Below are 27,957 nucleotides of genomic sequence, written 5' to 3'. Positions count from 1 at the left end.
AAGGAGGCAACGTCACGAGCTGTCGCGGCTGGTAGAGCGGCCGTTTCTGCATACCTCGTGAGGTGATCTATGGCTACAATGACCCAGCGATTGCCAGCAGCTGTGTATGGCAGAGGCCCGTATAGGTCTATTCCAACGCGGTCAAAGGGTCGCGAAGGGCACGGTAAAGGTTGCATTGGTCCAGAAGAGCGGCAAGGATCAGGCTTGCGGCGTTGACATTCTGTGCAAGAGCGAATGTACTTTTGCACAAATGTGTACATACCGCGCCAATAAAACCTATGACGTAGTCTGGTGTAGGTCTTGAAGAGACCAGCGTGTGCACACTGAGGGTCGGCGTGGAAAGCGGCGCATACATCAGTGCGGAGCTGCCGGGGTATGACAAGCAGCCATTTGCGGCCGTCGGAACTGTAGTTACGGCGATAGACGATTCCGTCGCGGATGGCGAAGTGCGAAGCTTGTCGGCGGAGCGCTCGGGATGGTGGGCGTGCAGGTGAATCAGAGATGTAATCTATCAAAGATGAAATCCAGGAGTCCTTGCGTTGCTCCAAAGCCATGTCGACAGAAGCGAATGGGGGAACTGGGTCGTCTAGGACGGAGACACTGACAATTTCGGCGTGGACAGGCGAGCGCGAAAGAGCATCGGCATCGGCGTGCTTCTTGCCGGAGCGGTAGACAACACGGATGGTCGCTGCCGTAGCGGTGAGTGAGCACCAGTGTCAATCCGGTGACATACAGTCGTCGTTCGACCCAGGGAAGTGCTATGGCTGTCAAAAGCAGGGCGAAATTTCTCGAGGAGACGGAGAAGGTCATGGCGTTGCTCCAAGCGATGAAGGTGAGTAGGAAAATCTGGTGCAAACACTACGACATCATCCAAATAACACAAGCACGTGTTCCATTTGAGGCCTCGAAGAATAGTATCCATCATCCGCTCAAAAGTGGCGGGTGCGTTTCAAAGGCCGAATGGCATCACACGAAATTCGTATAAGCCATCTGGTGTGATGAAAGCAGTTTTAGGCTTATCGTCTGCAGCCATAGGCACTTGCCAATAACCAGAGCGTAGATCGAGGGAGGAAAAGAACTCTGCGCCTTGTAAGCAGTCTAAGGCGTCATCGATCCGCGGCAATGGATAAACATCCTTTCGAGTTATTTTGTTTAGGCGACGGTAATCCACGCAAAAGCGGATCGAGCCATCCTTCTTTTTAACCAACTGGCGATGCCCATGGACTGTCGGACGATTCAATGACACCACGCTGCAGCATTTCACCTACTTGCTCATCAATGACGCGTCGTTCTGTCGACGATACGCGGTATGGTCGCTGCCGTAGCGGTGAGTGAGCACCAGTGTCAATCCGGTGACATACAGTCGTCGTTCGACCCAGGGAAGTGCTATGGCTGTCAAAAGCAGGGCGAAATTTCTCGAGGAGACGGAGAAGGTCATGGCGTTGCTTGGGGTTTAAGGCGCTGTCGATGACGTGGCTGAAAACGTCTTCAGGCGATGTGGCAGGTGCGGGACTACTGGAGAGGGTGTTGACCTCGGACGATCCAAGAAGTTCCAACGTGGTAATGGTGTCGTAAGGCTCCACAGTGCCGAGAGATTCACCGCGAAGCAACGTAATCGGGAATGGGAAGTGGTTGTATACAGGAAGGTGAGTCGCGCCTGCTTGAAGGCCAAGCAGCGCGGTTGGCAGTGGTGAGATGTGGCGATGAACGAAAGCAGTGGAAGGTGTGAAGAGTACGGTAGAGTCACAGGCAACGGAACAGGACACAGGTGCCAGAACGGATGCGTGCGGAGGTATCTGGAGGTCGTCAGTGAGGGACAACTTGGTGCGGGAAAGCGAAACGTCGTCAGATATGGCATTTCCAAGCCAAGAGAAGGCGACTTCTGCACGGGAGCAATCAATAACGGCTTGGTGACGGGAGAGAAAATCCCAACCTAAAATAATATCGTGGGAACAGTGGGGAAGAACGACGAACTCGACGAAGTAGAGCACTCCTTGAATTTCAAGTCTGGCGGTGCACGCAGCCACTGGCTGGACGTGCTGTGCTGTGGCCGTGCGGAGTAATGGACCGAAGAAAGGCGTCGTGACTTTTCGTATTGAGCGGCATAGTTTTTCGGCAATCACAGATATGGCGGCACCTGTGTCAATGAGGGCAAGCACAGAGACACCTTCAACAGCGACATCAATAACGTTGGGCGGCGAAAGAAGAGGGCTTGAGCGTTGCGACGATGACGCAGTTCTTGCCTCGGGAACTGCGCCACTTAGTTTTCCGTGTCAGCGGTAGAGGGACGTCGACGCATCGGGGAAAGCGAGCGACGACGAGGAGAAGGAGAACGGCGGTCAGAAACTGGGCGATGGCTTGGGCGGGGAAGGGGTAAATCGCGGTCTGGAGCGTAAGACAATGGATGGTCGTACGCTGCTGTGCGTGGGTCGTCACGTGGATGAAGTGGACGGCGGCGGCACAGGCGTGCAACGTGTCCGGCAACACCACACGAATAGCAGATGGGCCGATTGTCCGCTGTGCGCCAAGGATTTACTCGATGCACCGGAGGTCGTGAGGGCGTGGAGGTAAAAACAGGGCTAGGCATCGGAGGCGGAGCCCGGAACGTCGGTGGGCGTGGTCGTGCGACGGCGTCGGCGTAAGCCAATGGGGTGGTGAGTTGAGGCGCCCGCTCCAGAGGAAGAACCTCGGACACTTGTTCTTAAAACGTGTCGTAGGGTCGGACTAAGGGACGAACTTGACTCCGGTGGGTTGTTGGAGATAAGGCAGAGCTGGCGAGCAACTTCTTCCCGGACGAATGCCTTGATCTGCGAGAGGAGGGTGGAATCTGGAAAAGGGGAGGTCAAGCCGGACAACGATTCCTGATGGGGATTAGGGCGGCGGGTGAGGAGGCGTTGACGGCGTAGCTCGCCATAGCTTTGGCATAGTTCAATGACTTGGGCAACCGTAGAGGGGTTCTTTGAAATCAGCATTTGAAACGCGTCCTCGTCGATGCCCTTCAGTATTTGTTTGATTTTATTGCCCTCAGGCATGGATGCATCGACGCGTTTGCAGAGATCGATGACATCTTCAATGTAGCTGGTAAAGGTCTCACCAGGCTGCTGAGCGCGCGACTGCAGACGCTGTTCGGCACGAAGCTTTTGAACAGCAGGACGGCCGAAGACCTCGCTGAACTTCGTCTTGAACATGGTCCAGCTTGAGACATCGCTTTCGTGGTTTCGAAACCACAAGTGGGCAATTCCGGTGAGGTAAAATGGGACGGTGGTCAATTTAGTGATGTCATCCCATTTGTTGTTGCGACTCACGCGTTCGTATGATAACAGCCAGTCATCAACGTCGTGGTCATCACTGCCGCTAAAGATGGGAGGGTCCCGCTGACGGAGTGTGCCGGGGCATACGGAGGACTGGGGAGCAGCTGGTGGTAAGCTCGTGGCGCTTGCGGAGGTCATGGTAGCAGGGAGAATCCGGCTGCGCAATTCCAGGATGACAGAAGACCCAGCAAACCTCCACCAAATATGACAAAGAAGTCTGGCACGGCTGTGGACGACACGAAGGACGCCGACAGGAAGACACAACTGCGTAGGCTTAGCCAGGCGCACCAGGAACAGCGTCGAGCCCGAGCCCCACTTCAGTAGCGCTGGCAATCCGGCTGCGGAGCTCTGCACGGCGTACTTCTTTTTCCTTACAGTACTAACAATGAGCGCCGGCAGCGCAGCTCTTAATCTGAGCTGTAATACCGTACGCAGAAAAGGATCATGCAAATCTCGAAAAACGAAAATCTATTGACAAGCTGTACAAAAAGATTCGCCAAGCCCAGGCCACCTTCCTTCACCCGCCTGAACAGATTTGTTCGGCTACATCTTTCCCAGTTAGAGTCCCAGATAAAAACGGCGAACACTCTGTGCATTCTTTGCACATTTACCCTTGAACAAAACAACGTCTGCATGACGTACCACAACTTCGTAATGAAAAACAAATTACATACAGTTGCCCTTGCGAAAATGGACAGGTTGATGCCTTTCCACCTGTCTGCTTTTTCTCTTGTTTCTTTTATTTGGTTCGTCCAGTATTCCTCGCTCTGTTTGTAGCTATCCAAGGGAACACCGAGATACTTGGTAGGGGTTTTCACCCAGCTCACATTCGCAAAGTTGTCCGGGGCCGAGGACCACTCTCCGTGCCACAAACCGAAGGACTTACCCCAGTTCACTTTACTGCCCGTTACATCACAAAACTGTTTCACCACGCGTATTGTTTCCGTTACGCTTTCTTTGTTTGTACAACACACGGCGATATCATCGGCATATGCTAGGAGCTTGACTTCTGTGGCTTCCAAGCTATAACCGCGTATTTGATCGTTCTCAGTTATCGCCAAACACATCGTTTCAATGTAAACTGCAAACAAAAGAGGACTGAGGGGGCAGCCTTGACGCACAGAACGCATGACGTTAATGGGGGCCCCCAATGATTTATTCACAATTAAGCGTGTTGTGCAGTTCTGATACGCCAATGCCACTCCCTCAGTGATGATGGCACCTACATTAACGTGATCCAGAATGGCAAACAAAATATCATGCGACACACAGTCAAACGCTTTCTCTAGGTCAAGCTGGAGCACTGCGACGCCATCGTAAGTGAGGTCACAGCACTCGAGCACGCACCGCATCGTGTGAATATTCGGAAAAATTGACCTCCCTTTGATCCCACACGTTTGGTGGTCTGCGACGATTTCTTTGATGACGCTTTGAAGTCTGGCTGCCAAAACCTTCATGAAAATCTTATAGTCGACATTGGTTAAAGATATCGACCTATAAGATGTCACGAGCCTTAGTTTCTCCGCTTTGTCACTCTTAGGTATCAAGATGGTATGCGCTTTACCAAAAGAAGGCGGCAAAGCTTTGTTCACATACGCGTCGGTAAACAGGCCTGTTAGCAGGGGCGAAAGTTCTTTCTTGAAGGCTTTATAAAAACACGCGCTCAGACCGTCAGGTCCGGGTGATTTGCCACTGTTCAAATCATTTATTGCTTTTTCGACTTCGTGTTCTCTTATATTCCCTGATAATGGGTCCTCCGTGTCGTCACTCAATTGCGGCATGCGACTGAGAAAAACCTTTTTGAACTCATCTACATTGGCTTCTTGATATGCAAACAGTGACTGGTAATAGTCTAAAAACGCTCGGCCTATGCTCTTATTATCGTCGACAAGCGTGCCGTTCCACGAGATCTTATCGACATGATTACGTCGACCATGATCTTTTTCAAATCCAAGCGCCCTTTTGGTGGGCGTCTCCCCCACTACTAATGCGTTTGCTCTGGCGCGCACAATCGCACCTTGATAGCGTGCTTTGTCCAAATGTTCAATTTTTTCTTTAATGGTTCGCATATCTTCCTTATACGCCCCTGGCTCTTCGCACTCCAGCGCTGTCAGCTGATTAAGTATCTTTCGTAAGTCTCGTTCTTTCATTTCCCTCTAAAACTTTAAGCAGCTCGACCTTTCTATTGCTTTCATTTTTACCTTTTGTTTGAACCATTCCCATTTCTCTGCTATGGTTTCAGTACTTTCATCGCATACTTCCATAACGGCCTCATGTATTGCCTCTAGAAATGGCTCGTCTTTTAGTAGTAAGGCATTCATTTTCCATAGTTCCCAGTTAAAAGATGATTCCTTCCACTTCTTCATACCGATGTGACACTTCACCAAGCAGTGATCTGAGAACGACACAGGTGCGACAGAATAACTGTGACACATTGGAATCATGTCTTGTGACATGTACAAGCGCTCTAACCGCGCATGACTACTGCCTTGAAATCGTGTATACATAATCTCCCGCTCCCCCTCCAGACAGTCATATACATCGTCTAGTTCACTATCACTAATCAACTTAGAAAGTATGTGACTGCTTTTATCTCGAATACCGGCATTATTGGATCGATCCCGAGCCCTCAAAACACAGTAAATCCCCCAACAAAATCATGCACTTATCACGGCTAATGTACTTAAAAAGATTCGAAAAAAATACAGCACGCTCTTCTACAACATTTGGCGCATATATGCACATAACTCTGAATTCGACTCCACCACAAACAAAGTCGCAAACGACCATTCTTCCCGTCTGACATGAAAGTACACTTTCAACCACAAGGTCGGGTAACTTCTTAATAAACAGGACGCATCCAGCTGACGTCCCTACCGCGTGGCTCACCACCGCATAATATCTGGTCGTGAAACGCCTCACCATGCTCCCGGTCTCCTCCTCCCCGTCTACCTTGGTCTCCTGGACAGCTAGAACGTCTATGTCTTGGTCAGTGGCCAACCGTAGGACTTGACTCTGCCTACGCCTAGCCGCCAGCCCTCTAACGTTTAGAGTTGCAATACTGAGTGACGTATTAGGAGCCATGATGAACTAGAGAATGAGGTAGGCCCGGAGCATGGTGCTTACCCCTCACGACCAGCCGTCGGCTAGCCGTCTCCGGGACCGCCTGGTTTCTCGTCGTTGTTTGTCTGCTGGGCTTTGTCCCCAGGCTTTCTGTCGGACGGAACGTTCGGCTTTGGTTTGAAGCTCGACCGCCTCCCAAGAGGCGATTTCACCGGCGGCCCATCACTGGAGCTGGTTGCCGCGTTGTCCTTGTCCTCGGCCTCATCACGGGGACGCTTGAAGGTGGCTCCGAGAATAGCAGCCCGGTCACCGTCGATAGCGGCCTCGCCCTGTTGCATCGCTGCATCGTCGTCGTCTCCTTCCTCTTCACTTGCGCCTTCCTTTGCATGGACCGCTTCCGCGTCGACCCTTGCCGGCGCAGTCACTTGCTCCGTAGTTTCATTTCCCTTGGCGTCAACGCCCTCCGGTACCGACCCAGCACCTGTCGCTGGGTGCACAAGGTCTCCGGCTCCCTTAGCAGCGTCTTCGGTCTCGACCACATCCATGACGAGTTCTGCTGCCTCTTGACTCGCGGGTGGGCCAGTCGCGGTAGCGTAGGTCTTGACGCATTCGGTGTCAGTGTGCCCGTAACGTCGGCACCGGGAGCAGCGTGGCACCTTACACTCCCGCCGCACGTGCCCAGTGCCTTGGCAGCGGAGGCACTGCATCGGCCGACCGGGTACCACCACCAAGGCCAACTCTCCGGCAACACGTATCTGGTGAGGAATATCTTCCACTTTCAGGCCGCTCTTCAGCTTTAGAAGAACAGTCCTCGTGGTGGAACATTTGTCTGCCACACCTTGGACACGCCACTTCTCTCGACTCACCTCTTCTACCTTGCCGAAGGCCGCCAATGCAGTCCGGACGTCTTCCTCGGCCACACCGTGCAGCAGCCAGTGAAGTCTAAGCTTCACCTGCTGATCCTGAGGGTCGACGATCACACATCGCCGCCCCTTCACCTGAAGTTCTTTCAAGGCCAGCAGGCGCTTCGTTGCAGCTGGGTCACTGAGGGTCACCGCCCACACATGATTAACTTGGTAGGCCCCAAGGCACACAATTTCCGGCAGCAGGCTCGTAGGCGTTAGGGCATCCCTAAAATCTTCGACCTTGTAAGGCCTCGCTCGTACATCACCATGCAGAAACACGGTGTTATTCACTATTCGTCCTTTTGGCAGTTGAGGCAAAATAAATTGGTATTCCGTTTCTTCGTCGTTGCTGTACCTGTTTCCGCGGCCAAAAGTAGCCGCTGTCACTGCCCTTGAAGAGGCCATGATCCCACGAACCGTCACGCTCGGTGGCCGGAAGCAGAATGACTGAGCTAGCCGGGCTCTGCCGTCGTTGGCTCCTACATAGATTTACATGACCACGTTAGCGGCGCAACAGTAAAACATTTTTTTCGCGGATCTAAAATACAAAAGAATTGCTTCAACAAATGCCACCCTTATCAGTGCAAAACAATTATGAAGTAGCAAAAGCATCCACCCAACGTGGGGCTCGAACCCACGACCCTGAGATTAAGAGGCATGGAAGTACTGCAGTGATGCAGCCGCCTCAATCGCCATTCTGCTTTATCGTGCAGGCTTTGATAACTGTTACCACGTGGATCCAGCAAAGCAGCGCAGGAACCAAGCTACCGTCTCCTCGATGTGACGCCGTGTTCCCCCTCGAACTGCCAGCAACACCTTTTGCCTGTTGCGATGAGCCCGCTTCATTCCCTCGCGAGTACCAGCCTGTACTCGCCGTAACCAGGTCTTCCACATCGCCGTATGCATCGCAAGAGGGCTTCTTAAGCAGCTGGCCTCCTCCGCCCCCGCTCAGTGGGCATGGAAGTACTGCAGTGATGCAGCCGCCTCAATCGCCATTCCGCTTTATCGTGCAGGCGGTTCTTCTCCTTCGTTGAAATGTAAAAGATCTAGCAACCGTTGTTTGCTAGTACTTCCATGCCCACAAGTGTTGTTCTCTCTTGGTTGCGAGTGTGTATATGTAACAAAGTTACTGTAAAAGATCTAGCAACCGTTGTTTGCTAGTACTTCCATGCCCACAAGTGTTGTTCTCTCTTGGTTGCGAGTGTGTATATGTAACAAAGTTACTGTTTCTCGCCGGTGATGTGGAGTTAAACCCTGGGCCGCCAAAGGAGGAGCCAAGCAAAGAGCACAAAGAACTTCTTTCCTTGATAAAATCCCTTCACAAGAATGTTGATGCAAAGCACAATGAAGTTATGTCATCTCTGAACGCTGTCAAAGAAGCGCAGAACTCGCTTGAGGAAAAAAATGTGCGACATTCATAACAGGCTTTCTCTGGTAGAAGACACTATGCGCTTGACTGGAGAAAACGCGTGCTTGGGCGTGTCACCGCAAGTGGCAACTTTAACCGAACGTCTTGACGAGCTTGAAGATCGCTCTCGTCGAGATAATCTAATATTACATGGCATTGAAGACAGTGTTGCCGAAACATGGGCCCAGTGTGAAGAAAAGGTGTGTAAAATCCTTAATACAAGGTTGAAGCTTAACCTGGGTACTGATGACGAACGCATATCTCGTGCGCACAGGCTGGGGAAATTCACACCGGGAAAGTGCCGGCCTGTCATAATCAAATTTGCGTCTTCCAAGCTACGCGAGGGCATTCTGGCCGCAAGAGCCAAACTTAGGGCTTGTGACGTGTCGGTTAATGAAGACTTCAGCAAAGCTACAAGAAGTGTGCGTAAAAAGCTTTTTGAATACGGAAAGGCTAGTAAGGAGCAGTTCACGGTACGTTACAACAAATTATATATACAGAAAAAGTGCTTCGTCTACTCGCGAGCAACCGATAGTATTTGTGAACTAGAATCTGACAGTGCCGTAAGTTCAAACAATTTCTCGTCCGCTTCTACGTCTGCAGGTCGTGCCACTTACTTGTCCTAGCACAACAAACGTTTCGCCCTCTGTTCCACGAAGCATATCTTTGCTGCTTTCAAACGTGCGAAGCATAACCAATAAGCGAGACACGTTATCGGCTATCGTTGACTCATGCTCTGCTGACGTTGTGGCGCTTACAGAAACGTGGCTTTCTGCCGAAGTAGCAAGTAGCGAACTATTTGACTGCGATAAAAAATACACCGTCTATCGATGTGATCGTCGCACCGGAAAAGGGGGAGGTGTACTTATAGCAGTAGCCGATAACCTAGCGTCACATATGATACCAGTGAATTCTTCCTTAGAGCTTGTTTGTGCGAACATCCCTTTGCGTCATCAGAGTGCTCTTTTTTGTGTGTGCTACAGGCTGCCCAACGCGACGCCTGATTTTTGTGAATTATTACATGACGCGTTGAACTTCTTAGTTGTACAATTCCCGCATGCTCCTTTGTTTCTGTTAGGAGACTTTAACTTCCCTAAAATTGATTGGTGAGGTACCGGCCCTACAAACACTGAAATGACCGTCGAGAATAAACTATTTGTTAATCTATGTTTAGATTTCAATTTCACTCAACTGGTGACCAAACCAACAAGAGTAGGCCTTACGTCTGCTAACGTGTTGGATTTGATCCTGACCACGACTCCAAACTTAGTGCACTCACTGACTTACTTTCCTGGTCTTAGTGACCATTGCTGCCTTGAATTTACCTTAAACGTCGACATTTCACCCCGGACTACTATTACCAAAACTATAAGAAACTACAAGAAAGGGGACTATGCAGCGATAAATAAGGAACTGGAACAGTTCATCGATAATTATATGCCTGGCTTTTCTCACAGGTCACTCGAGCAGAATGGGAGCCTCTTTAGAGACGAAGTCGCTTCATTGATCGACAGGCACGTACCACTACAAGTTATATCCAAAAAGCAGCGAGCGCCATGGTTTACAACAAACCTAAAAAGGCTTCTTAATAAGAAAAAGCGCCTCTTCCGGTCTGCAAAGCTCGGCAGCAGTGTTTTTCGTTGGCACGCTTATCGCGAAGCTCTTTCCGCATATCGCACTTCTATCAAAAACGCCAGGAGTGACTATCTCAACATTACGCTTCCCTCGCTGTTGTCTACTGACCCATCCAAGTTTTGGAAAAGCGTTAAACCAATGAAAGACACTGTAATAACACTTACTGATTACGATGGGCGTGCACTGCGCAACGAAGAATGCTGTTCCGTTCTTAACAATGTTTTTTCGCAATGTTTTTCTGATTCAAGAGCAATTTCGGTGCCGCAGCTATGCGACCGCGGGTTTTTTCCAATGGATTTTCTCGTGATTGAATTTGAAGGAGTCATTAACTTAATCCGGAAACTTAAGCTGTCGTCTGCCTGCGGCACCGATGAGATAAACGCGAGATTTCTGAAAAACACTGAAGTGTACTCTTCCATAATTTTGTCACACATTTTCATGCAATCTCTTCAGTGCTCCACTTTGCCACCTGATTGGAAGGTGGGGAAGGTGATTCCCGTCTTTAAATCCGGTAACCAACACTCTGCCTTAAACTACCGACCAATTTCGTTAACAAGTATCCCCTGTAAGATGCTTGAACATGTAATCTATTCTAACCTTATAACATTTCTTGAAACCAACTCATTCTTCAGCAGGTTCCAACACGGCTTTCGTAAGCACCACTCGTGCGAAACTCAGCTTCTGTCTTTTACGCATGATGTCATCTTAGCGCTAGATAATAGAATTCCGGTTGATTGTATGTTTTTAGATTTCGCAAAAGCCTTTGATAAAGTGTCGCACGAACTATTACTACTTAAGCTCAGCACGCTAAACATCAACCCCAATATCCTCAAATGGATAGAATGCTTCCTGACTAACCGCACTCAGTACGTAACAGCTAATGATTGTTCCTCACATCCCTGCGCAGTTAAATCTGGCGTCCCACAAGGATCAGTTTTAGGTCCTTTGCACTTTTTAATATATATCAATGACCTTCCGCATAACATCCAGTCATCCATAAAACTGTTTGCAGATGACTGTGTCCTGTACCGTAGAATAACTAACGAAAAAGATAACTACCTTCTTCAAGCCGACCTTAATCTCCTCTCTGACTGGTGTAGTACATGCCTTATGACTCTTAACGTAAATAAATGTAAAAGTATGGCAATCTCGCGTCTTTCTAACACTTCTGAACCTTTTACCTACACCTTGAATGGAACTAAATTGGAGCAGGTTAGTACTTACAAGTACCTTGGTGTTTACATATCCAATGATTTATCATGGCACTCTCACATTAACTACATTACTAACAATGCTTGTCGTACTCTTGGTTACCTTCGCCGAAACTTTCGCCAAGCACCAGCACACCTTAAACTACAGCTATATCAAACATTAATCCGTCCAAAGCTCGAGTACGCTTCAGCCGTATGGGATCCCGCTCAATCAACGCTAGTTGACACCTTAGAATCGGTCCAGAACCGTTCAGCTCGATTTATACTCAATAATTATGCTCGTACTGCCAGTGTCACCTTGATGAAATCCACTCTTCAACTTCCAGACCTGGTAATGAGAAGACGGATTTCCCGTCTCCTGCTTTTTCATAAATTTTTTTTCATAATCAAGTACTTCGACAGGAATTCATCTCAGAACCTGCCTACTTTTCATCACGTGTTGACCACCCAAATAAAGTAGCCGTTCCTTTGTGCCGCACTAATCTTTTTTTACATTCTTTTCTTCCGAAGACAAGTAGAGAGTGGAATCACCTTCCTCCCTCCATCGCTGCCACTGTGGACCAAGCATTGTTCAAGTCTGCAGTTACCGAACACTTACTGGTGTAACTGCAAACTTATGTTGTTTTCCTGTGAATTCCTTTTATTGTTTTTTTTAATTTTCATTGCACCCACCCCCTCTGTAACGCCCTCTGGGTCTTGAGGGTATACTAATAAATAAAATAAAAAAGAGTCTCATGCTCTACCGACTGAGCTAGCCGGGCTCTGCCTTCGTTCGCTCCTACACAGATTTACATGACCACGTTAGCGGCGCAACAGTAAAACATTTTTTTTTTCGCGGATCTAAAATACAAAAGAATTGCTTCAATAAAAGCCACTCTTATCAGTGCAAAACAATTATGAAGTAGCAAAAGCATCCGCCCAACGTGGGGCTCGAACCCACGACCCTGAGATTAAGAGTCTCATGCTCTACCGACTGAGCTAGCCGGGCTTTTTTTTTCTTTATTGCCTGCTTTGACACCAAATGAACACACATATACATATATATACAAACAAATCACTCACACTAAAAATACATGGTCATATTAAAAATGCTTAAAGTTTACGAGTTCATCTAGAATAGCCACCCACTCAGGAGGGTCGGCTTGCGCACGATACTGTGCTCTTAGATTTGCAATGCTTGCAATAAAATTTTCCCGCACCGAACAAACTTTCACATCGACATGGCGTACTGCCATCCTTGTTTTCCATAAGCTGTGGAGGCTCAGGAGCATGAACATATCGCAAGGTGTTCCATCACTATTATCTGTGGGCAGAAACCGTATACCAATTGGTGTAATTGGAAGTTCATTTTTAAGTGTTCTCTGTAAAATGTCCCAATGGAAGACAGCGTCCCAACAATCTATGAATGTGTGATCGATAGTCTCCGGTTTTTTACAGAGTGAGCAGTCAACGCTCCATGGCACGTAAATACCTTTTTCGTGTAACCACGTTTTAACTGGCAAACAATTGGTATGTAGCTTAAAGAAGAAAGATTTTACTGTGGAATTAACGGGCATCCTTCTCACACGCTTCAAAACGTCATTTCCTGGACCTCCACAGTTAACAGCTCTGTATATTGGTGTAGGCAACATTACATCGATTAAGTCTTTGTACAGTTTCCTCTTTGTAATGTTAGACAAATATTCCAAAGAAAACCGTGCACGTAATAACCGAAACGACATAATCACCTCACGCATATACCCAGTCACACCTTGCCCACTGTATTCACTGCACGTTATGACGAATTCTGGTAGGGCACTTGCCAGTCGAACCTGTATCACCGTGCGTAAGAACTCGTCACTTTGCTCTCGTAAAAAAAGAAACGCGACACAAGCTGCCTAATATACAGGTGAGCAAGCCCCAGTCCGCCACTGCGGACTGACCGAAATAAATTGGTGCGACTGACGCGTTCAAAAGTTGAACCCCATATAAACACAGCGAAAACCCTATGAATCTTTTGCACACACATCCTAGTCATGTACATAATTTGCAAAACATACCATACTCTGGCAACTAAAAACAAATTACATGCACTGGCACATCCGAACATTGACAGGCCTCGGCCAGTCCAGCTGCTTGTTTTTTCCCTCATCTTGTCAGTTTCTTCAAGCCAATAATCTTTAGTATCTCTGTAGTGCTGTAGCGGCACTCCCAGGTACTTCACAGGTGTAGTCGTCCACCGTGTCGAAGCGAAGTGTTCTGGCGTTACGTCCCAGTTGCCGTGCCATATACCAACGCTTTTATCCCAGTTGATCTCCGATCCTGATTGCTTGCAGTATGCCTTTGTGACTCGAACAACTTCCTGGACGCTTTTTTGGCCATCACAAAAAACAGCGATATCGTCCGCGTAGGCCAGCACCTTCACTTCAGTCATCTGTAGTCTAAACCCTCTAATATTTTCGTTACTGATTACAGCCAAACAGAAAGGCTCAATGTATAATGCAAAAAGTAAAGGGCTTAGTGGACACCCTTGCCGAACACTTGATTTGACAGGTATTCTTTGACTAAGGCTTTTGTTAATTATAACCTGTGTAGTACAGTCCTGATATGCCATTTTAACTCCCTGCATAATAACATCACCTACGTTTACATGGTGAGCTAGCCGGGCTCTGCCTTCGTTCGCTCCTACACAGATTTACATGACCACGTTAGCGGCGCAACAGCGAAACATTTTTTTTTCGCGGATCTAAAGTACAAAAGAATTGCTTCAATAAATGCCACCCTTATCAGTGCAAAACAATTATGAAGTAGCAAAAGCATCCGCCCAACGTGGGGCTCGAACCCACGACCCTGAGATTAAGAGTCTCATGCTCTACCGACTGAGCTAGCCGGGCTCTGCCTTCGTTCGCTCCTACACAGATTTACATGACCACGTTAGCGGCGCAACAGTAAAACATTTTTTTTCGCGGATCTAAAATACAAAAGAATTGCTTCAATAAATGCCACCCTTATCAGTGCAAAACAATTATGAAGTAGCAAAAGCATCCGCCCAACGTGGGGCTCGAACCCACGACCCTGAGATTAAGAGTCTCATGCTCTACCGACTGAGCTAGCCGGGCTCTGCCTTCGTTCGCTCCTACACAGATGTACATGACCACGTTAGCGGCGCAACAGTAAACTTTTTTTTCGCGGATCTAAAATACAAAAGAATTGCTTCAACAAATGTCACCCTTATCAGTGCAAAACAATTATGAAGTAGCAAAAGCATCCGCCCAACGTGGGGCTCGAACCCACGACCCTGAGATTAAGAGTCTCATGCTCTACCGACTGAGCTAGCCGGGCTCTGCCTTCGTTCGCTCCTACACAGATTTACATGACCACGTTAGCGGCGCAACAGTAAAACATTTTTTTCGCGGATCTAAAATACAAAATAATTGCTTCAATAAATGCCACCCTTATCAGTGCAAAACAATTATGAAGTAGCAAAAGCATCCGCCCAACGTGGGGCTCGAACCCACGACCCTGAGATTAAGAGTCTCATGCTCTACCGACTGAGCTAGCCGGGCTCTGCCTTCGTTCGCTCCTACACAGATTTACATGACCACGTTAGCGGCGCAACAGCGAAACATTTTTTTTCCGCGGATCTAAAATACAAAAGAATTGCTTCAATAAATGCCACCCTTATCAGTGCAAAACAATTATGAAGTAGCAAAAGCATCCGCCCAACGTGGGGCTCGAACCCACGACCCTGAGATTAAGAGTCTCATGCTCTACCGACTGAGTTAGCCGGGCTCTGCCTTCGTTCGCTCCTACACAGATTTACATGACCACGTTAGCGGCGCAACAGTAAAACATTTTTTTTTTCGCGGATCTAAAATACAAAGGAATTGCTTGAATAAATACCACCCTTATCAGTGCAAAACAATTATGAAGTAGCAAAAGCATCCGCCCAACGTGGGGCTCGAACCCACGACCCTGAGATTAAGAGTCTCATGCTCTACCGACTGAGCTAGCCGGGCTTTTTTTTTATTGCCTTTTGCAAAATAAAGACAGAATTGCGACACTTCACAATTGGTAAAAGTGCCCACCAGTCTTTGGTGTGCACGAGATTTTAAAACCGCCTAAGGTTCGCAAGCTCGTTTAACACACTAATCCATTCTGGCTTTTCGTTTTGCGCATCGAACACTTCTTTTATGTAACAGACACTTTCAATAAAATATTCACGAGTACTTCGAACATTTATGTCAGCGTGTCTAACAGCCATTCGGGTGCGCCACAGGCTGTGCAACCCTAATAGCATAAACATGTCGTATGGCACTCCTCCTTCATTTTCCGTCGGGAGAAAACGGATGCCATAGGGTGTTATGGGCAAGTCTTTCTTTATAGTTCGCTGCATGACGTCCCAGTGGAAAACGGCGTCCCAGCAGTCTATGAATACGTGTTCAATTGTCTCTTCCTTGTGGCATAGTAAACAATCCACAGACCAGGGGACAAAAATACCTCTTTCCTGGAGCCACGGTTTTACAGGTAGTGTATTGGAATGCGGCTGAAAAAAGAAAGACTTTGCCGATGGCCTGACAGGCATACGTTTTACCCTTTTTAGGACGTTTCTTTCACTACCTACACTGAACATCGATCTATACAGCGGCACTGGCAATACCACGTCAATTAGATCTTTATAGAGACGTTTTTTGGGAACGTGGCTGAGGTACTCCATTGAGAAGCGCACCTTCAGAAACCGGAATGCCCATATCACTTCTTTCAAATATCCACTCATAGGGCCACTGTTAACACTGCTAGATACAATGAATTCAGGAAGAGCCGTACCTAGTCTCTGTTGCATCACTCTAACCAGGAAAGGGTCTTTTTGGTCTCTTAAAAAGGCAAAACGACACACTATCTGCTTCAAGAACAGATGCGCCAGTCCAAGCCCCCCTGTTTTGACAGATCGAAATAAGTTTGTTCGACTCGTTTGCTCCCAATTGGATCCCCATACGTACACTGCCAGCACCCGATGCAAACGTTGCACGTGAACTCTAGTCATACACAATGCTTGCAATACATAGCACACTTTGGCAACGGCAAACAGGTTGCAGACCGTCGCGCGGGCAAACATCGAAAGACTACGACCACCCCATTTAACTGCTTTTTCTTGCACCTTCATTGTTTCATTTTCCCAGAATTGCCCCGCCTCTTTATAGTGCTCAAGCGGCACCCCGAGATACTTTGTCGGCGCAACGGTCCACTTCACATTCAAAAAGATGGGTGGGGTGCTTTGCCATGTTCCATGCCACACCCCTAAACACTTATCAAAGTTTATCACGCTACCAGTCATTTTACAAAAAGATAAAGCATCCTTTACCGCGGTCGCGACACTTTCTTTATCGCTACAAAACAAAGCAATATCATCCGCGTATGTAAGCAGCTTTACTTCCGTTGACTGTAAACGAAAACCTACAATACTGTTGTTATAAAGAATCTTTCTGCAGAATGGCTCGAGGTACAACTCAAATAGTAGAGGACTTAAAGGGCATCCCTGGCGCACACTTGAGCGTACGTGAAAGCTCTCGCCTACTTCCTTATTTATTATAAGGTTAGCGGTACAATTAGCATAGCACATCTTTACTCCATCGAAGAGCACCGAGCCAACATTTACATACTGAAGGACTGAAAAAAGAACGTTATGTGATACACGATCAAACGCCTTTTGCAGATCAAGTTGAAGCAATGCTACATGTTCACCCCACGCATCACAGCATTCCAGAATGGTTCTAGCAATGTGAATATTTGTGTAGATTGATCTTCCTTTGATTCCGCACGTCTGATGCGGTCCTACAATTCGTGTTATAACTCGCTGTAACCTCTTTGCCAAGATCTTAGCAAAGATTTTATAATCAGCGTTAGTCAGCGCTATTGGGCGGTAAGACCCAACTGACAGCAATTTTTCTGAGTCTTCCGTCTTGGGACTGAGTACTATATGCGACCGCCCAAATGACGGGGGTGCATATTTTCGCCTATACGCCTCACTAAATACCAAAAATAAAATGAGGCTCACATCTTTTCTGAAGGCCTTATAGAAAGCCGCTCCCAACCCATCAGGTCCAGGAGACTTCCCCCGAGCTAAATCCTCAATGGCATCTTCAACTTCTTTTTGGCTGATCGGTTCTTCCAGATATTCACGGTCTACGTCATCTAGTTTTGCCATGTTGACCAGGAACTCGCGTTCGAATTCTTCCGGGACATCGTTACTTCTTCGAAATAGTTCGCTATAGTGCTCGAGGAACGCTCTGTGTATTTTAGCTTGTTCGTCGGTGACTTTATTCTTATAACTTATTTTCCGAATTACGTTTTGCCTTGCGTGAGCCTTTTCGTCTGCAAAGGCTCGCTTCGTGGGCGTTTCGCCGAGCCATAGCTTGTCCGCCCTTGCTCGGATCACCGCTCCTCTGTACTTATCTTCATCGATAAGCTCCAGTTGACTCTTAAGTTCATTGATCTGCTTTGCGAACGTACCAGGTTTATCGGCCTCTACTCGGTACATAAAGTCCAGTTCTTGCTGTATTTCTTTCTCCTTTTTTCTTTCTTCGTACTTCATCACACTAGCTTTTTCTATTGCACAAATCTTTATTTCTTCTTTAAAAAGCTCCCACAAGTCTATCACGTCATCATGCCTTGCCAATAGCTGTCCGAACTTTTCCTTTACGCACTCAACGAACGATTCATTATGTAGCAGCTTGTCATTTAATAGCCACATCTTCCAATTAAAGCGTGAAGCCTCTTTGCGCGTCCCAAATGTGACTAACACCAAACAATGGTCACTGAATGACACATGTTTAACGATATAACTGTGGCATGCTGGTACTAACTGCAATGAAACATATATCCTATCCAGTCTCGCGTGGCTAGCACGCTGATAGTGTGTAAAAACTGGCCGGGTACCATTAGACAACACCTGTCCTATATCTTCTAAATTATGCTCTTGTACCATTGCGATCAAGCGCGAGGCACTCTTTTTCTTAACTGGAACATTTTTGACACGATCAGCCACTGAGCAAACACAATTAAAATCTCCAAGCATAATTTTTTTCTCTCGCACATCAAGTACTGCTTCAGCCGTTCAAAAAACACGTCTCGTTCATTTTCGGCATTAGGGGCATATACGCAGATTATTCGCCAACCAGAATCTGACATTGAAAAATCGGCTATAACAAATCTACCACTCTGGCACACGAACACATTCTCAACAACTATTCCTAAACTGTTTCTAATGAAAATAGCACATCCACCTGATGTGCCGAATGCGTGGGCAACACAAACATCGTACCTAGCTCGGAACGGCAGCACCATGCGGTCAGTTTGTTCCTCGCTATCTATTTTTGTTTCTTGCACTGCAACTACGTCTAAGTCGTTCTCCAAGAAAAGGCGACTCAGCTGGTACTGCTTCTTTCTAGCATTTAAACCTCGGACATTGATAGTCGCAATGCGTAGTGCTGTGCTCGAATTTATCGCCATAGATTAAAATATGTACGCCATGGTGCATACCTCTCGAGCAAAGGCACAACAAAACATCCGCGGCTCATTAGCGACAAGCCAACCTGTTCCCGACGTCTGCGCTCCTCGAGCTTCGGCTTGGGTCGCGTTGCCGAAGGGTCCACTCACTACCCTTTTTTGATCGTTCATGAGCATCGTCATAGTCCCAAAGAAGCCGCTGGGCGCCAGAGCTCGCGGATACGTTGGCGGTTTCAGCACCGCTTTTCTGTCTGGTGGAATGTTGGGCTTTGGCTTCAATGATGAACGCCGAGTCACCACCGTTTTCGTTGGCGGTTCCCCAGCGCCAGCGACGTCTTGTCCGTCCGAGTCGTCTGTTGCAGCTTCGCGTCCTCGTTTGCTGACTGCGTCTCTGCTGTCTTCCTCCGTGACGTCCATGCTACTCGTGAACTGACTAGCTGGCTCTGTTGAAGGTTCGCCCTCTTCAGTGCCTACACTGATTTTTGCAGGCACGTCCCTTACGTCGGTCTCTTCTACAGTGCACCGGTCTCCATGCTTTCCATTATCTTGTGGATACAAGGGCGTGTCTATGGGTCGTATCTCCTTTTGGTTCACTTGTCGCGGCGTTCCTGCAGCTTCTTCCGCGTCAGCTTCGTCCATGACGAGCTCTGTGACGTCCGTTTTTCCCATTGGGCTTGTTACGCTTGCGTATGTCTTCACACACGAGCTCTCGTCGTGGCCAAAACGGCGGCACCGTGCGCAGCGAGGGACACGGCAGTCTCGCCGTATATGCCCCGCGGTGTGACACCGCAAACACACTGGTGCTCTTCCCGGAGCAATTAGCAGCGCCAATTCCCCACCGACACGAAGCTGGTGTGGGAGGTCATCGACCTTGACGCCTGCATGAAGCTTCATGCTCACCGTCCGCGTGGTCGTGGTTTTCTCCTGGATGCCATACACTCGCCACTTTTCTTTCGCGACGTCCGTTACAGTCCCGAACATTGCAAGTGCAGCGCGTACATCTTCATCGGGAACGTTGAACAACAGCCAATGCAACTTCAGGCGCAGGTCTTGATTCGTCGGGTCTACCACTATACAGCGGCGACCTTTCACTTTCATTTCACCTATAGCCAGGGCTTTCTTGACGCCTTCAGCGTTCTTGAAGGTGACGGCCCACACATGGCTCATCTGATACGCCCCTAAGGCTATCACCTCAGGGAGCAGTGCCAGATGGTCCAACGTATCCCGGAATTCTTCAACTCGATAAGGCCTTGCACGCACGTCAGCATGTAAAAATATGGTATTCAAAACTGTACGACCTGTGGGCAAAGTCGGTAGGATGACCTCGTAATCCTCATGTTCAGCTGGAGTATTCCTGTTACCGCGGCTGTTCATAGCCGCAAACACCGCCCCATCGGAGCACATGATAACCACGTCCGTAGGCTTTCGCGGCCGGAAGTGGAATCCTGAGCTAGCCGGGCTCTGCCTTCGTTCGCTCCTACACAGATTTACATGACCACGTTAGCGGCGCAACAGCGAAACATTTTTTTTCGCGGATTTAAAATACAAAAGAATTGCTTCAATAAATGCCACCCTTATCAGTGCAAAACAATCATGAAGTAGCAAAAGCATCCGCCCAACGTGGGGCTCGAACCCACGACCCTGAGATTAAGAGTCTCATGCTCTACCGACTGAGCTAGCCGGGCTTTTTTTTTTTTCTTTATCGCCAGTTCTCGACAGGTTCACCGACACACTGTCAGCAAAACAAACAAAATGCATAACTAGGACACGAAATTACAGAAGAAAAAAAACAAGCTCTTACATAGCAGCCAGCATGACTTGGCTGACTGTCTTTTAAAATTCCTTTAGGGATGCCAAGGCCTCTACCCTTGGTAGCCAATCAGGCACATCAACTTGTGCTTTTTTCACCTCCAGAAAGCGTGACATGTGTTCATGGAAATGTATGCGCGCAGGCCGCGCTTCTGGGTCACAATAGAAGCCTTGCATTCGGGATCACCATAGACAGTAGAGGCTAGTCAGCATGATGAGGTCAAATGGGACCCCGTCCTCATTATCCAGTGGTAGAAATCTTATGCCCTGCGGATGTAAGGGCAATTCTTTCTTCATTGTTCTTTGCAGAACGTCCCAAAAGTACACCCCCTCCCAACAATGTATGAAAACATGGTCTACTGTTTCAGGCTTTTTACAAATCAGACAGTTTGACCCCCACGGCATGTAAAACCCGCGTTCTTCTAAGAAGGTTCTCACTGTCAGGGTGCCAGTGTGAAGCTTGAAGAAGAAAGATTTCACTCCTGGCTGCACGTGCATTCTTTTTACTCGTTTCAAAACGTTCTTTCCCTGACCTCCACTGTATATGGCTCTGTACATCGGTACTGGAAAAATAACATCACACAGGTCACTGTACATTTTCTTTCTTTTCACGCTGAACATATAATCATTCGTGAACCGTACCGACAAAAAACGAACGCTGGCTACTATCTCCTTGAAGTACCCAAACAAAGTACCAGGCATAATTTCGCTGCTGATAACAAGCTCTGGTAACGCACTACAAAGTCTCACTTGACACACCGATCTTAGGAACGGGTCGTTGACGTCACGAAAAAATAAAAAAAAACGGGTTTACAAGCTGTCGCACGAAAAGATGTGCCAGACCCAGGCCTCCCTCTTTCACTCGCCTGAAAAGATTCGTGCGGCTGCAGCGTTCCCAGCTGGAAGCCCAAATAAAAACAGCGAACACTCGGTGGAACTTCTGCACATGCACTCGCGAACAATACAACACTTGCATAATATACCATAATTTACTAACAAAAAACAAATTGCACACTGTCGCTCTGGCGAAAATTGATAGGTGTGAACCTTTCCATCTCTCCGCCTTTTCTCGTGTTTCTTTGGCTTGTTCTAGCCAGAAATCATCATTTTTCTTATAACTTTCAAGGGGAACGCCGAGGTACTTCACTGGGGTTTTAACCCATTTCACGTTGGAAAATGTCTCTGGTGTTGACTGCCACTCGCCGTGCCAAAAGCCCAGACACTTTCCCCAGTTCACAAAGCTCCCCGTTACTTCTCCGAACCGTCTTACTACAGCGACTGTCTCTAGCAGGCTCTCCTTTTTCGTACAGCACACCGCTATATCATCAGCGTACGCTAAGAGCTTTAGCTCGGACGCCTGCAATCTCAACCCATGAACAAGATCATTTTCAATTATTGCTTGACACAAAGTTTCAATATAAATACTAAACAAAAGAGGACTCAGTGGGCACCCTTGACGCACGCTCCGCTGGACGTCAACGGGGGCCCCCAATCTGTTGTTGACTATCAGGCGCGTTTTGCAGTTTCTATAAGCTAGGGATATTCCGTCGATGATGATTGAGCCTAAATTAACATGTTCGAGTATGGAACGCAATAATACATGAGATACACAGTCAAATGCCTTTTCTAGGTCAAGCTGGAGTATTGCGACAGCCGACCGAGAGGCGTCACAACACTCGAGCACACACCTCAATGAATGAATATTAGTAAAAATAGAGCGGCCCTTAATACCACAGGTTTGGTGGGCTCCCACAATCTGCGTCATAACCGTCTGAAGTCTGCTAGCCAATACTTTCATAAATATTTTCTAATCACAGTTAGTTAGTGAGATTGGTCTGTATGTCACGAGTCTTAGCCTATCTTTTTGTTCTGTTTTTGGAATGAGCACAGTGTGTGCTTGGGAGAATGACAGGGGTAACGTTCCCACCTCAAATGCCTCATCAAAGACATCTTTCAACTGACAGGACAGGTCTTGCTTGAATGCTTTGTACCAAGCCGCGCTCAGACCGTCCGGACCGGGCGACTTTCCAGGGTTAAGATCATCTATTGCCTTTTCTATTTCTGCTATTGTTATAGGTGCTTCAAGAGCTGCTTTTCTTTCTTCTGACAGCCGAGGCATGCGCTCTAAGAAGGCTGTTTTAAACCCTTCTACATCTACTGATCTATGGGCAAACAGCCCTTCGTAGAATCGAAAGAAAGCTCGCCCTATAGCCTCCGTATCTGTTGTTTCAATACCACTTTCTTCTATCACATCGATGTGATTACGGCGGGCGTGCGCCCTTTCGATTCCCAGCGCTCGCTTTGTGGGCGTCTCCCCGGCCGCCCATGCCTCGGCTCTGGCTCGCACTATCGCTCCCCGATAACGTTCTTCATCTGCTGCTTCGAGTTTCTGTTTTATGCTACGAATGTTGTCTTTAAACTTGCCCGGCTCACGGCATTCAAGCTTAACCAGTTTTTCAAGCAATGTTCTTAAATTTCTTTCTTTAACTTTATCCTCATACTTAATGCAGCTAGCTCGCTCTATGGCTTTCATTTTGACATGTTGCTTAAATAAATCCCATTGCGCGCCGACACTGGGCACCTGTTCTGATTTCATTGCATCTATCGCCTCCTTCACATCTTGAATAAAGCATTCGTCGCTTAGAAGCTTTACGTTCATTTTCCACAGATCCCAAGAAAACTTGTTTTGTTTTTCCGCACTTCCCATCAGACATTTAACCAGACAATGGTCCGAAAACGACACGGGCACTACATGGTATTGGGTGCACAAAGGTAATAGCTCCACTGATGCATAAATACGGTCAAGGCGAGCGTGACTCTGTCCTTGGAAATGCGTAAACTGCACTTCTCTCGCTCCCTCGAGACATTCTGCTACATCATCTATATCATGTTCTCCAATAAACCGTGATAAAAGCTGACTACTTCTGTCTCTATACCCGTGTGCATTGCTTCGGTCCCGAGTGTTCAAAACGCAGTTGAAATCTCCTAACACAACAACATGTTTGTCTGAAGTCAGATATGGATCAATGCTCAGAAAAAAATTATACCTCTCATCTGTACCGTTCGGTGCATAAATACATATTACTCTCCAGGTAACATCACTGTAATAAAAATCAACAACAATAAATCTACCACTTGGACATGAATAAACACTCTGTACATCTATCCCCGGTAACTTTTTCAAAAATAGCAGGCATCCCGCTGACTTGCCCACCGCATGACTCACTGCAACGTAGTAGCGAGCCGTGAAGCGAAGCATCATGCTCCGGGTCTACTCCTCCCCTTCAACTTTTGTTTCTTGCACAGCCAACATGTCGAGGTCATGATCTACCAACAACCGGTATACTTGGCTCTGCTTTTTCTTTGCGGCTAGACCTCGCACGTTTAACGTAGCCAAACTAAACGACGCGTTGCGTGCCATGTTTTAACAGGAGGTAGCAGGACCCGAAGCATGACGCTTACCTTGCACGTCTAGCGCACGGCTAGACGTCTTCGGATCCGCCCGGTTGCCCGGTGTCCAGGTGCTGCCTCGGCGGCTCGTCGGTGGCCTTCCTCTCCGATTCGAGATTTGGCCGTGGCTTAAGGCTGGGGCGTCTCCCGGAGGACGCCTTCTGGTCCGCGGTCCCTTCAAGCGGACGCTTGACAGCCGGGTTGACTCTGCTGCTATGGGCTTGGCTCCCCTGCAAGCGCGGCTTCCTTGGTTCAGCTTGGGTGCCTTCTGTATCGCTTCTCTCCAACGTGTCGTCGTCAGCGGGAACGGGCGTGGCTGCCAGCTCGGTCACTGTTGCTGGCGGCTTGGTCGTAGCCTCCGTTGTCCCCTGGCTTTGCTTGCCTTCTGGTGTCTTTTCGCTGCGCGGTTCCTTTTGGGTTTCCAAGCTTCCGCTTCCCTTTGCTGCCTCCTCGGCTTCGGTCACGTCCATTAAGAGCTTCTCGGTGTAGTCGCTCACTCCTCGCCCAGTAGCTTCGGCATAGGACCGCGTGCACTGAGCGTCTTCGTGTCCAAATCGTCTGCATATCGACCACCGGGGCACTTTGCAGTCACGCCGGACATGTCCAGAGCCCTGACAGCGCAGGCACTGCATTGGTCGCCCCGGAACTACCACTAATGCTAGTTCTCCGGCGACCCGTACCTGGTGCGGTAGGTCTTCCAACTTCAAGCCAGTTTTCAACTTTATCAGCACCGTCCGGGCAGTCGAGTTCTTTTCTTGAACACCCGGCACCCGCCAACGCTCACGCTGTACGTCAACCACCTTGCCTTAAGCGGCTAGCGCTGTACGGACGTCCTCGTCAGCTACGCCGTAAATAAGCCAGTGAAGGCGTAACTTGACTTGCCTGTCCTGTGGGTCAACGACGACGCAGCGCCGTCCCTTCACTTCCATTTCCTTCAAGGCTAGCAGCCGCTTGGTAGCGTCTGCATTGCACATGGTAACCGCCCAGACATGGTTAATCTGGTAGGCTCCGAGTGCGACAACTTCCGGCAGCATCCCGGCAAGAGCGAGGGCGTCCCTGAAATCTTCAACTCTGTAAGGCCGTGCTCGCACGTCACCATGCAAAAAAACTGTATTGGTAACGATGCGTCCTGTAGGCAGTTGTGGCAAAACAAAATGGTACTCATCATCTTCTTGTTTCCTGTTACCGCGGCTGGTAAGGGCCGCCATCGCCGCTCCAACGGAGCTCATGATCCTACGAACCGCACAGCACGGCTGCCGCAAGCAGAATGCTGAGCTAGCCGGGCTCTGCCTTCGTTCGCTCCTACACAGATTTACATGACCACGTTTGCGGCGCAACAGCGAAACATTTTTTTCCCGGATCTAAAATACAAAAGAATTGCTTCAATAAATGCCACCCTTATCAGTGCAAAACAATTAAGAAGTAGCAAAAGCATCCGCCCAACGTGGGGCTCGAACCCACGACCCTGAGATTAAGAGTCTCATGCTCTACCGACTGAGCTAGCCGGGCTCTGCCTTCGTTCGCTCCTACACAGACTTACATGACCACGTTAGCGGCGCAACAGTAAAACATTTTTTTCGCGGATCTAAAATACAAAAGAATTGCTTCAATAAATGCCACCCTTATCAGTGCAAAACAATTAAGAAGTAGCAAAAGCATCCGCCCAACGTGGGGCTCGAACCGACGACCCTGAGATTAAGAGTCTCATGCTCTACCGACTGAGCTAGCCGGGCTCTGCCTTCGTTCGCTCCTACACAGATGTACATGACCACGTTAGCGGCGCAATAGTAAAACATTTTTTTTCGCGGATCTAAAATACAAAAGAATTGCTTCAATAAATGCCACCCTTATCAGTGCAAAACAATTATGAAGTAGCAAAAGCATCCGCCCAACGCGGGGCTCGAACCCACGACCCTGAGATTAAGAGTCTCATGCTCTACCGACTGAGCTAGCCGGGCTCTGCCTTCGTTCGCTCCTACACAGATGTACATGACCACGTTAGCGGCGCAACAGTAAAACATTTTTTTTTTTCGCGGATCTAAAATACAAAAGAATTGCTTCAACAAATGCCACCCTTATCAGTGCAAAACAATTATGAAGTAGCAAAAACATCCGCCCAACGTGGGGCTCGAACCCACGACCCTGAGATTAAGAGTCTCATGCTCTACCGACTGAGCTAGCCGGGCTTTTTTTTTTATTTATTGCCGGTCTTTGACAATTTACAGAGCACACACTAGAGAACAATAGCACAAAAATAACTACAAAACATATTGAAAAAACTGAAAAGCCACCTGTCCTACATGGATGGGCGTTGTCTATCTAAAATTCTTTTAAAGCTGTCAAAGGTTCTAGCCTCGACAGCCAATCGGGTACACAATCTTGTGTTTTCTTTATTGCAATAAAGCGAGGCATACTCTCTCGAAAATAAATGCGTGCAGGCCTAGTGTCTGGGTCGCAATGGTACCCAGCCATCCTCGCCCGCCATAAACAGTGGAGGCCCTGGAGGATTATTAAATCGTATGGAACTCCGTCCTCATTGTTTATCGCTAGGTACCTTATCCCATGCGGACTCAATGGAAAATCCTTCTTCATTGTCCGTTTTAGGACGTCCCAGAAGTAGACACCTTCCCAGCAATGCAAGAACACATGATTTATGGTTTCAGGTTGCTTGGAGATCAAGCAATATGAGCCCCATGGTACAAGGAAGCCACGTTCTTCCATGAATGTTTTCACTGACAGTGTTCCTGAGTGTAGCCTAAAAAAGAATGTTTTTACCCCAGTAGGCACCTCCATTCTTTTCACCCGTTTAAGGACATCACGTCCTGGTCCTCCACTGTATACCGCTATGTACAATGGCACTGGGAATACAATATCGCATACATCTCTATATAACGTCTTTCTTTTCACGTCAGATAAATAATCGAAAGAAAAACGCACAGAAAGAAAGCGCACACTATCAACAACTTCTTTTAGATAGCCGCGAATCGTTCCTGGCATACTGTTGGTGCTAACAATGAGTGCCGGCAAAGCGGCTCTTAACCTGAGCTGTAATACCGTACGCAGAAATGGATCGCGCACATCCCGAAAAAACGAAAATCTATTGACAAGCTGTCGTACAAAAAGATGCGCCAAGCCCAGCCCCCCTTCCTTCACCCGCCTGAACAGGTTCGTTCGGCTACATCTTTCCCAGTTGGAGTCCCAGATAAAAACGGCGCACACTCTGTGCAACCTTTGCACGTTTACCCTTGAGCAAAACAACGTCTGCATGACGTACCACAACTTCGCAATGAAAAACATATTACATACAGTTGCCCTTGCGAAAATGGACAGGTTGATGCCTTTCCACCTGTCTGCTTTTTCTCTTGTTTCTTTTATTTGGTTCGTCCAGTATCCCTCGCTATGTTTGTAACAGTCCATGGGAACACCGAGATACTTGGTAGGGATTTTCACCCAGCTCACATTCGCAAAGTTGTCCGGGGCCGAAGACCACTCTCCGTGCCACAACCTAGGGACTTACCCCAGTTCACTTTACTGCCCGTCACATCACAATACTGCTTCACAACGCGTATCGTTTCTGTTACACTTTCTCTGTTTGTACAACACACGGCTATATCATCTGCATATGCCAGGAGCTTGACTTCTGTGGCTGCCAAGCTATAACCTCGTATTTGCTCGTTCTC

The 27,957-nt window shown here is 48.1% G+C and overlaps 12 non-coding genes across 12 annotated transcripts; all 12 read right to left on the bottom strand.

Annotated features, from left to right (window-relative positions):
• Positions 1–12,448: 12,448 nt before the first annotated feature.
• Positions 12,449–12,521, bottom strand: Trnak-cuu (transfer RNA lysine (anticodon CUU)). Its single transcript has one exon. It is a non-coding gene; the product is annotated as a tRNA-Lys (tRNA).
• Positions 12,522–14,333: 1,812 nt separating this feature from the next.
• Trnak-cuu (transfer RNA lysine (anticodon CUU)) lies at positions 14,334–14,406 on the bottom strand. Its single transcript has one exon. It is a non-coding gene; the product is annotated as a tRNA-Lys (tRNA).
• A 152-nt stretch (positions 14,407–14,558) lies between these two features.
• On the bottom strand, positions 14,559–14,631 carry Trnak-cuu (transfer RNA lysine (anticodon CUU)). Its single transcript has one exon. It is a non-coding gene; the product is annotated as a tRNA-Lys (tRNA).
• Positions 14,632–14,781: 150 nt separating this feature from the next.
• Trnak-cuu (transfer RNA lysine (anticodon CUU)) lies at positions 14,782–14,854 on the bottom strand. The gene has a single exon. It is a non-coding gene; the product is annotated as a tRNA-Lys (tRNA).
• Positions 14,855–15,005: 151 nt separating this feature from the next.
• On the bottom strand, positions 15,006–15,078 carry Trnak-cuu (transfer RNA lysine (anticodon CUU)). The gene has a single exon. It is a non-coding gene; the product is annotated as a tRNA-Lys (tRNA).
• A 153-nt stretch (positions 15,079–15,231) lies between these two features.
• On the bottom strand, positions 15,232–15,304 carry Trnak-cuu (transfer RNA lysine (anticodon CUU)). Its single transcript has one exon. It is a non-coding gene; the product is annotated as a tRNA-Lys (tRNA).
• Positions 15,305–15,458: 154 nt separating this feature from the next.
• Trnak-cuu (transfer RNA lysine (anticodon CUU)) lies at positions 15,459–15,531 on the bottom strand. The gene has a single exon. It is a non-coding gene; the product is annotated as a tRNA-Lys (tRNA).
• A 5,099-nt stretch (positions 15,532–20,630) lies between these two features.
• Trnak-cuu (transfer RNA lysine (anticodon CUU)) lies at positions 20,631–20,703 on the bottom strand. The gene has a single exon. It is a non-coding gene; the product is annotated as a tRNA-Lys (tRNA).
• Positions 20,704–25,713: 5,010 nt separating this feature from the next.
• Trnak-cuu (transfer RNA lysine (anticodon CUU)) lies at positions 25,714–25,786 on the bottom strand. Its single transcript has one exon. It is a non-coding gene; the product is annotated as a tRNA-Lys (tRNA).
• A 151-nt stretch (positions 25,787–25,937) lies between these two features.
• On the bottom strand, positions 25,938–26,010 carry Trnak-cuu (transfer RNA lysine (anticodon CUU)). The gene has a single exon. It is a non-coding gene; the product is annotated as a tRNA-Lys (tRNA).
• A 152-nt stretch (positions 26,011–26,162) lies between these two features.
• On the bottom strand, positions 26,163–26,235 carry Trnak-cuu (transfer RNA lysine (anticodon CUU)). Its single transcript has one exon. It is a non-coding gene; the product is annotated as a tRNA-Lys (tRNA).
• Positions 26,236–26,390: 155 nt separating this feature from the next.
• On the bottom strand, positions 26,391–26,463 carry Trnak-cuu (transfer RNA lysine (anticodon CUU)). The gene has a single exon. It is a non-coding gene; the product is annotated as a tRNA-Lys (tRNA).
• Positions 26,464–27,957: the final 1,494 nt, after the last annotated feature.

The sequence above is a fragment of the Dermacentor silvarum genome, chromosome 2, assembly GCF_013339745.2.
Source record: "Dermacentor silvarum isolate Dsil-2018 chromosome 2, BIME_Dsil_1.4, whole genome shotgun sequence".
NCBI lineage: Eukaryota > Metazoa > Arthropoda > Arachnida > Ixodida > Ixodidae > Dermacentor > Dermacentor silvarum.
Note: the sequence above shows the minus strand (reverse complement) of the source record. Positions and strands in the feature narration are given on the sequence as shown.